Source organism: Brienomyrus brachyistius, chromosome 12, assembly GCF_023856365.1.
Source record: "Brienomyrus brachyistius isolate T26 chromosome 12, BBRACH_0.4, whole genome shotgun sequence".
In the NCBI taxonomy this organism is placed as follows: domain Eukaryota; kingdom Metazoa; phylum Chordata; class Actinopteri; order Osteoglossiformes; family Mormyridae; genus Brienomyrus; species Brienomyrus brachyistius.
The window spans coordinates 10989094-10999833 of record NC_064544.1 but is presented as its reverse complement, the minus strand read 5'-3'; the positions used below and the strand labels follow the sequence as shown (position 1 = coordinate 10999833).

General features: G+C 43.7%; 1 long non-coding RNA gene across 2 annotated transcripts; it reads right to left on the bottom strand.

Moving 5' to 3' along the window:
- Nucleotides 1-3237: 3237 nt before the first annotated feature.
- On the bottom strand, nt 3238-9986 carry LOC125704745 (uncharacterized). Of its 2 annotated transcripts, none has more exons than XR_007381227.1 (3): nt 9799-9986; nt 4248-4414; nt 3238-3767 (listed from the first exon to the last, which is right to left on the bottom strand). It is a non-coding gene; the product is annotated as an uncharacterized LOC125704745 (long non-coding RNA). The 2 variants fall into 2 exon arrangements; XR_007381228.1 differs by lacking the exon at nt 9799-9986 and adding an exon at nt 6665-7143.
- Nucleotides 9987-10740: the final 754 nt, after the last annotated feature.

Genomic DNA, 10740 nt, shown 5'->3' with positions numbered 1-10740 from the left:
TCCTAACCTCTCCTCATTTTCCTATCATATATACAGTGGACAGAATACATACTATTCTAGATAGGGGTGGTGAGTGGTTTAGTGACCAAAGCCTCTGTTCCTGGGATCAGAAGGTTGCTGGGTCGAGCCCTAGCCTCAGCAGAAGAGTTACATGTCCCCCCCCCACAAGCTTGGTCCCACCTGTCTCTGTGTCTCATGGTGAGCAAGATGGAGTAAGCAAAGAGAAGCATGCTAATGTACCTGTGCAAATAAAGGATCATTTCGTTGTAGAGTACATCAATCTTCTAACTGCATTTCCTAGTCTGGACGGCCTGGAACACGACCTAATCAGCACAGGCAGAAGGCTGGGGTAAACCCTGGAAGGGTTGCCTGTGCATCGCAGGGCACATACCCACACAGTCATACCCTATGGCAGATTTAAAATTAGCCTAACTGCACATTTTTGGACAGCCAGAGGAAGCTGGAGAACCCAAAAGAAACCAATACACAGGGGAGAACTTGCCAAATCCACACACTGGGAGAACCTGCAAAATACACCCGAGGCGAGAAGCTGCAAAATACACCCGAGGCAAGAACCTGCAAAATCCACATGTGCCGAGAACCTGCAAAATCCACACACACAGAGCAGATCTGGCACCCAAACCCCAGAGCTGTGAGGCAACAGTGAACTCACTGAGCTACCATGTCCCCCGCCCCCCAACTCCCCATCTGGAGAACCGTAAAGAGCGGATAACAGCAACAAGAAGTCTCACAGCATAGGCGTAACTTCACTGGCTACAGTCTTCGGCTTCCAGAGAAATCCATATTTTGAATAATCCTTGATCACGGTCAAGTGTCACAGCCCGAGTCACATGGTCTGAAAGTACTGAAGCTTCCAGTTATACCTACAGAAGACCAGTTGATCCTAATCCCCCATGGACCGCGCAGGTTTCCGCAATACGATACTTCAATGGAAGGGGTATAACCAACAGTAACTGGCTTAGCGTAATGAAGTGTGAAACGTCTCTGTGCTGCTTAAAATATCTATTTCTGGAATAACTCTGGGCCTCGCCTCACAAAAAACAGCTTTTCAAATGGCAATACACATCCAGAAGATGTCAAGTGGAGGTCACTGGGTGCTGCGTTTAACAGACGGGAGAACAACTTATCCACGTGATTCGATCCATGGAAACAAACTTTAACGAGGACAAAATTAAAGTGGATCCGGGGCCTGTATCAGGGATATGGCTACTACTCAGGCTGCTAGGCGTCAAGTTCCCTTTGATTCACAAAACCGAAGGATAAAAACACACAATGTTTAAAGTACAATAAAAGTTCTCTTAACTGGAACTCAGGTACCTGATACCTCAAGTAACCAGCACAATTCGAAAATATCTGTAAAAAATTGAAAATTCGTAACAATAAGTAATAATTACAATATAATAATTCTACTAAAATTTACGCTAAAATAACCAAAAACAACAAAGAATAAAGAAAACCATTGTGCTTCCGTTTGTTCCGCCATTGCTTACCCCGCGATTAATTCTGCTGCATCACGGCTTGTGCTAAAATACCATGTTAAAATAGCAGTGCGATAATCATTACCATGCGTGTGTAAAAAGATTAGTAGGTGCTACAAAGGTGTAACAGTGGCCCCCGACGTTGCCGGATACAAGGACTTTTACTGTAATCAGTTGAAGAATACTTAAAAATAATAAGCGTGACAGTTGCAGGCTAAATGCACGTTTACAATCTAAAATCCATGGCCTTTGCCTGAGGACAGGGAGAGTGGAAGGACACCACAGGAAGAAGAGAGAACCAGCTGGTGATGTTTCTATTACTCGTATCTTAGCGTTAAGCAGGTTTTAACAGGTTGCTCGGGAGGTCATCCTGTAGGTGCGCCGACACTAAATCCCCCCCTAATTTCAACCTGACGAATTCCAACATTAACAGATTACTGTTTGTTTAAGCTCCCACAAACTGTGTAATCCTCAGTTACTGAAGTTTGGGGGGGGGGGGGGGTCGCTCCCCCCAGCAGTGTGCCTATTACTTCTCCATCCTTTCGTAATCCGATAAGCGAGCGCCGAAGCCGCCGTGTGCGTTTCCTGAGCAGACGGCGGCGATAAAGGCCGACAGTGAGTGGCACGAGAACACAAGGAGCAATCGCTACTCGAAGACACTGTTACACACTGAGAAATGTTACATAATATACCATTCTTATTAAAATCAGGACGGGGTAACCATCTGTGCTCCGGCTCTCCATTTCGGTCTTTTCACTGGCTGGCTGCCTCGAGACGCACAGTGGGCCCTTGTCCCGTGCTCTAAAATAGACCTTTCCCACACGGTTAAGTGCTGAAATTGCTCCTCGGAACAAAGCGAGGCTAATTGCTAACTGCCACTTCGCATTATGTCTCGCGCATGAAAGCGACTGCCCCCCCGTTCAACACTGGGGCTATTGTGCCGGGCCGACCTGGAAACGTGAGAAATAAAAGGCCCGATGTTAACATCATTCCCCTCCTCCATTGCTGCCCCCCCCCCCACTCCAGTGTGCACATTGGCTAGGTTACCATAGCGAACGGTGTCAGTCGTGGGCCCCCTCAATGATTCATTTTCTACACGATTGACTCTGAAAACCACAGTCGTAATCCCTCAGTGTTTTCCCCCGTCCTGGATTAGCCCCGCCTTGCTGCAATAATCTCATGCTGGGAGTCGAGGTCCATAAAGGCCCCAGATTACATGAGGACACAGCGGAAGCTCCGGGGCCCGGTGGGACGGGGGGTGTAGGGGCCATTCAGCTGGACGGGGTCATTTCATCACACATACCATATAATACCCACACTATTACAGATATCTTCTCTGGCCATGCCTTGACATCTCCAATACATGAGTGGAAATAAAAATAAAATTCTACCTATTGCCCTCTACTCCTTAGCACAGGATCAAGCCCCCCACCCATGAATCTGTTCTGGATAAGCGGCAATAGGGTGGGTGGATGGATGGATGGATGGAAAGGGTGATAATTTCAAGCAGTATATGCTGGTCTATGCTTCCAGACAGGAAAAATAAACTATTTCTCTAAATAATTTGTCTATTCTGATTGATCGATTGATTTTCATGTTGGTGTTATCACGGAAGATGTGAATCATCCATCCACCCATCCATCAATCCATCCATCCATCCTCCAATGCATATCTTAGAGACAAAGGGATGGTATGAATAGTAAAAACAAATAATGATCATCTTCATCATCACAGCAGAATGAAGATAGACAGACAGATACAGACAGGCAGACAGAAATGTTCAGAGGTTTATGATGATGTAATTGAAGAGTGAACTTTGAAAACTCAGTACAAAGAATGTGTTTATGAGAAAATTTCCATGGACCTTGGAAAATCAAGAATTTTTTTTTTATTAGAACGCAGGAGGACCAAGATAGTTTTGGTTCCCGATACTGTAACATATGATGAGGAAGCCTGGCTGTAGGTCACTGACCGATTCATCCCAAAGGCAACAAAAAAATGGACCAAGTGAGTTTAGGAAACTTGCTCTTCAATAATCCGTTTCTGATCCCAAAGACAGTGCCTGCCTGCGCTGCCACACTTGCGTCAGTGTTGCTCTGCACAGCTGAAGGGCTTCCCATTTCCCCAGACAGCACGAGTCCGGGGTCTTTGTCTCCGTCTCGCTTGCGGTCCACCGGCATCTGGGCTCTCCCATGGCGTGCTCAGGCGGGCGTGAATCTGGGAGACCTTCAGAGACCGTCGGAAAACCACAGGCAGCTCCGAACGCATCTCCAAGGGCCAGCAAAGAGAAGAGATCGTAAACCCTACTGTTTATATTTTACCCCAATTCAGAACTCATTACGATACGTTTCGATTGACAGCAACGGCTGTAAAAATGCAGCCCGTCACTAAATATAATGCACAAGACAGTCTGTCATTGGCTAACATATATAACAGTCTGTTGCGATGTATAATGACAGGCTGTCATAATACATAATATGCATGATGGTCTGTTACATATATATATGTAACTTGTCAAATTATATAATGTATAACAATCAGTCACAGTATATAATGTACATGACAACCTGTCACGATATATAATGTATGATGTGTTAAGTCTTCACACACTATTGGGACCTATTCTGCTTTTTTCAAACAGCACACTGACGTGGTAATGCAGCACACTGCAATCCGCGACTCAGACTGCCATGGCGGTTCTGTTGGACCTGTGTGCCACCCAACCCGCCAAGGCCGCTTCCCACTCACCCAAAGTGTTATTTGGATTTCTGAGGGCAGGTGCTGCAGGGTCCTATCGAAGATCTCGCTCCAGACAGCACAGCGATAAGCATCAATGCCTCTAGCACCAGCGCTGGACACACCCACAGCCCTCATCTGTTCCAGCAGGCCGTTCCCTCTGGTAGCCTAGTACGGGTCTGTGACGAGATCACTCGATAAAGCAGGGCAGAGGGCCCCTACAGCAGAGACTCCATGGCAACCAAAATCAGCGAAGCCATGCCCAGTGGTCTCCCTGCTATCAGCTGCCAAGCGTCATATCAGTCATTCAAACAAAGGCCACTCATTCAAAAAAAAAATAAATAAAATAAATCACTGAGATCATTAAAACAGCCCAATTTTCTTTTCAATGCAGAAATCTTCCTAAGACGGTCCCCCCGAATCACTCATTATAACTAATAAAATATGTTTTATGGAGACACCTGGAGTAATTCACACCAGCAAATCCCATCTAGTACACCTAGCGTGAATCTCCTCTCAGAGGAGATCTATGTGCTTCACTCTGAGGCAGCTTTTAAGTGGACACATCGCAAATGACACCTTGTAGACACTAGATGGCGCAACAGTTCAGGAGCTTTATTCAGACTAAATGCTTCAGGTCAAACTTGCAGAGATGGGGCTTGGGGTCTGTTCAGTGACATCATTCACCAGTAAGTAATAAAGTACAATGTCATATCCTCTGTACCCTTTATTAAATTAGGGTAATAAACAAACACACGTCTGCACACACACATATCACACCACTCAGAGACGCCGCCATAGTGATATGCACAGAATAAAGGATAAATACTAGTGTTGATGCTGAAGAACAGTGTTCAAGACTCCAGGACTCATGGCTCTTCCAACTGACTAGCAACCTTGAGAGCTTGAATGGAACAGCACCGAAAGGGAGCCCCCCCCCCATTGGGTAGGTTTTTCGGTTTGACCTTGACGGCTGCCAGGAAACCTCTGTTCATGCCAAACCTGTGCTCTTTATCACACCATCTTGCCGTTTTTTTTTGCTTTTTGTCTGGAGGTTTCAAGTCATCACAGATAAAACAAGTTTTCACAATGTTCATCAGATCTTCCACACAATCGCCTTCTTGCCGCGCGCATAGTTTGGCATGGTGCACGCAAATGAGAAATTCAGATCCAATCTAATCACCCCAGTTTGTGTATACAGCTCCTTCAGAGTAGCAATATCGCTATCTCAGAGTCCTCCTCGAGAGGACATCTTAGGAATTATTACTTTTGCTGACGTAGAATTTAAAAAGCAGGCAGACGTTTGACGGTTCTACTCTAAAAAAAAAAAAAAAAAAAAACTCCTAAATGCAAATTTTTTGAGAATGAACCTGGAGTTGAACACTTCAGAACACTGTGCTGTGAATAAAAAAAAAACCCTTTTATGTAGTATACTAAACTAAAACTTATGTGCAATGTTTAAAACCAAAACAACAACAACAAGGGGGAAAGGGACAGACACAGTAATTGCCCCTTGCAATGGGAGTCAGCTCCAATTACCGGAGGACGAACGGATGGATCCCTTTTGGCACAGCACACCATTTAGCCTGCAGTCGTTAATTAGGCAAATTATCATCAGTGTCAGCGGCACAAGTACCCATTGTGACCAATTAGGAAAATCAAGGCTCTGTTATACTAGACAAACAAACATAAACACTTAACAGTTACAATCTGTTCTGGCCCTGGTAACCATTCAATTGCACCAGGATAATCAAGGAACTGATTTAAATTAAAAAGGCTGATTTAGCAGCTGCAATCCATTCCCAGGTCAATGAAAAACAAACTGGGAATTTTCCTGCAGAAACTGGCCAGCAGTGGGCAAACGTAACAGCACCATTGGCTCTGATGATGCAAAGGCAGATTAATCAAATTTTGGGTTAAGATACAAGTAGCTTTACATGCCTAAAAGATAACAGAAATCATTTATTTTACATAACTAATAGTAGGTGTTCTGCTAATAATAATAGAGACTATATTGATCCCAGTAGGGAAATTCTCTGTAGGTGACAGCAAGTTGGCTGTGAAGGGCAGCCACCCACAGCACCACCCCGGGAGCTGGGGGTTAACATGTAGCAGATATGCTAAGGATGAGCTTGAATTTGAGACCTTCTGATCACAGGTACAGAGACTTTAGCCCGCTGAGCCACACACTGCCCCCTGCTGGAAAGTTTTGTAGCGTATCCTTCAGTATTATACGTATATGGTTATTATGCTACGTGAAAAAGGCTATATTCTAAATCAATAATCGCACACAATCTCTCTTTAGGTCAAAGCAGTAAAACTCCCAAGAACACAGAGCCTGCTCATAACAATTAGCCTATCCATAGTGATTAGCCTACCCAAAGCAAAGAGCTTTCTCGCTTTTGGGCTGTCTTCTTTAGGTGACCCACCTTGAACGCAAGATCTATCTTTCCCGCAGATGCATCCTTACTTAGTCCACTACTGATGATAAATCACTCCCCCGCCCAGTGAAACAAAGACGTGTGCTGCACAGGTTGGACAGCAGCGAACGGATCCCATGATTAATGGCTCGGCTACTGCAAGCCATAGAGTAGCACCTCCGAGGCAGTGGACAGCAACAGCCGGGATTAAGAGTGCGCCTCGATTTTGCCACCGCGAATATCATTTACAGGATGGAAGACCACCCCAGTCCCGTAGAGAACCTTCTGCAGAAGGTTTACTCAAAGACCTGGCTAATTACCGACAATTAATGCCAATTAGCCACCTAAGACCTCAGGGCTTGAGCTGTCCACAGCCACATCATAATTAGTCAACTCGTCATTAATTGCGCAGACGTTAACAAAAAGGCAATTAGGAACGAAAAACACAGCTGTTAACCTAAGGACCGAGTTTCTCATTGCCGTTCAGATAAAGGAAAAGACCTTTCAAATGCAGTCCACAATAAGTGATCACTCGGCACAACAGCGATGCGAAGAGGACACACGGCTACATTTGAAAATGCTTATGTCTACTGCTGTGTGAAAAAGGCCCATTTCTCTCTTTCCCCGATCTGCAGCCTCAACTGTTATTGCAGAGTAAAGCTGCATGCTTCTGTTCGTGCTGTATAATAAGGTTTTTTTTCCTTTAAAGAAAGTTCGAATTCCCCCGGAATTTTCCCTGTAAATGTGTAACGTTCCTTTTTAATCATGGCCCTCATTTAAACTTCCTGTATTATTATGTACGCACATATCGGTAGCAGCTCGCTAAAAGCGTGAAACACCTTAACTTGTAAGCAATTGCCGTCCAGGCTTGGTGCATAATCTGCTTGTATTAAAAATCTATCAAAATCAGTAAATGTTTTTTTTTTATCCCTGAGGAAATTATTTGTGACAACTCACTGCACAGCAAAAACTCACACAAGATGACAAAAATAGGCAATACACAGTACCTCAAACAACTTCTGCATCAAAATAGATAACACATGCAGATAGTAATAAATAAATTAGGAGACATTTTTATCCATAATGATGTACCATGAGGTAGATAATTAATCATAAACCATAAACTGTCAAGAACCCAACTTGGGTACCAGTGCTGCTAGTCTGAGTGTTCGTTATATCGCAGTGTCATATGTCGTCATATTACAAACAGAATTGTATTATTTTATCGAATCCTCTTTGCACAGTTTCTAAGGGGCCATCGATCAGTACGGTAGCCAACAGAGACTCGCAAAGGAAAGAATACAGATACGACTGATTAAGATTATTAAAATGTAAGCATATTTGTGACCCATCACCACGAAATGTCTTATGGGTGAAATTCTACCAGTGCGACTTAAGTCTCATTTCGTGGCGACGGGTCACATTTATGAAAATATTTAGCTGAATAACTAGTAAAATTTACTCAGCTAATTTAAGTAACTAAAGTTTAAGACAGGGGACAATTACTGTGACGCTTTCACATCAGAGAAACCTTCAGCTATTGGTTGCAGCTGGACAGGAAGTGATGCAGGCAGACCCACATAATTGCCCGCAGGCGTGTGCCGGGAGTGCTGGTTGAGGGCCATTTCCTCTCCCAAGGACCCCCTTCGCCATGTGCCTGGCTCATTACCATAAATCAGGCACACTAAGGCTGCCGCCTCGGGCTGAAACCTGAGCTGGGGGCCGCGGTGACTTGGGAGGACGCCTGGTCCCACTGCGTCGCCCGTCCCTCTCCACTGTCCCTAAGCTGCTGTCACTTAGCACAACACAGCTCTCTGAAACTGCACAAGAGCAGCTTCTCCTCATGTCTGAACACACAGTATCCAAATACACATTTTTATGAATGGGACCATGCCATATAGTAAAACATACGAAATAACAACAAATCACAGAATCTCAACAGATAGGTCATCACTAAACTATATTAAAAGACATTTCCACTAATTTTAAGTTCATTAATTTTAGTATGAAGACTGCTTATTAGACTATAAATAACGTGGCAGAAATTAGGAAGACTACTTTAAACACTGCCATCTAGTGGACGTTTAATAAAATGACTTCATAAGACACATTGATTTAAACAATGCGGGTTAGGACTCCATGTCATAAGAAGGCTGCCAGTTCAAATCCAATGGCTGACAACGTGAACAAGGCCTTTTATCCCTAAAAACTCCAGGAGTGTCTAATAGATGACTGGGAGATTATCCATGATCTCAATATGTGTGTTTCATATTAGAGTCAGGCAGATTATATCGTAACTTAAGAATTCCAATGTACCCGTACGTGTAAATAATTTTGTTTGACAGCTAACAAAAATAGTTTTGCATTCATGGCAGACATATACGATAATGCCTTAAATAGTCAACTGAATCATTATTCTGCATTGATCAGCACTACTTCTACTTCTTCTGGGGGGACGAGGGGGGGTATTAATACAAGAGATCATTTTACATGCTTGGTTTGCGAAATTCTGAAGCATACCTCTATGTATATAATAGGCTGACATGGTTTGTAGTAACTGACACAATAGTGCAAATAATTAATTAACCCATATTAGCTATTTTCCAGATCCTGTCAACATGTTGATGATTGCACAAGCACGATATAACACCGAAATTATAGTTTAGTCTGCTGTGTACTGATGAAGTAACAGCTACAAAGCTGCATGGATTTATATTAAATCGTGCCACCCATAAGGAAGACTCAATATTTTTTATCGCGTATTTTATTCCTGTTTTTAACTAGTCTAATTCATTGGACTTCCCAAACATTTTCTAAGAATATTTTTTATTTGATTACCTTCCATCTATGCATTTCCTACAACTGCTTATTCACAATCAAATTATCAAAATTGTTTGCGCGTCTCTCTCTTAATGTTTCGCAAATTATTAAAATAACAGCCTAATTAAATGAGTTTATGAATAATAGCGCATTACATTTGCTGTTTTCCAGCAAGGTGCGCAAAAAAAAGTTGCTGGCAGAGCAGAGAGTTACGGTAATGTCGTTCCGTACCAGCTACTGAAGTGCAACAACCCAACCCAAGCCAAGCAAAGGCGCCTGCAGCATGTGCGCGGCCCCGCCCCGCACCGCACCAGCTTACTCACTCGATGGCGCTGACTTGAACCACCTGGACTGAGGCTGCGGCGCCTGGCGCCGGTTCATTTCCGTCCCACACAGACGGACTATGCAGGCAGCCCATAGCTCACGGGCAATACCGTGGGTGGCAGGGTCCGCCGCTAGTGCGCATGTAGGATGTAAGGCAACCCGGGCGTGTCGTCCCTCTCTGAGTGTTAACGCACCGGCGACCGTGGAAAATAAATAGTGAGAGGTACGCTGCGGAAGATGGGAGTCGGGATAGGAGGCCGGCTGTCGTCATTAGCATGCCAGTCGTGGGTTATGATCATGCCATGCATGCAGGTAGCCATGTTCGGCAGGACGAGTCACATGACCACCTACTGAGGAGGCATAGGCGATCGTAGTTGCCATTATGGTATTTTTATTGTTTCTTTTATTTGGGTGTGTACGGACATAATCTCAAGAAGACTACAATATAGTTATTTCTAAAACTATTCCATAGCATTTCTGTTTATTTGAGACCTAAGATCGTGCACTTAGCCTAAGTCTTAGGTCTGCTGTAAGTACACTGAAAAAACACTCCCTGGCGGAACTGTTACAAAAAAAAAAATCCCGATAGTTTTTACTGATGAAGTTGCTTCACTTAAAATTTGAGAGTATATGTAACATAAAAATTATTATTATTATTATTATTATATACTGAACAAAAGGAATGCATAGAGTTAAAAAATAATCACGAGTAAGGTAAATTGAGTAGGCCTATAGACCCGACAAGTGGTAATGTGAGGGAAACCACGTGATATGCTTGCGCCCTCTGAGAAGCAGCGCTGCCATATTCGCTTATAAGACTTCGGGCTTATTTGCTTATAATTTAATTGAGTTGCGGGTTGCGGTTTTTTGGGGGGTTTTTTGAGGGGGGGTGTTGTGGGTTGAGGATTTTAAAGAAAATCCTAATTATTATAATATGATTT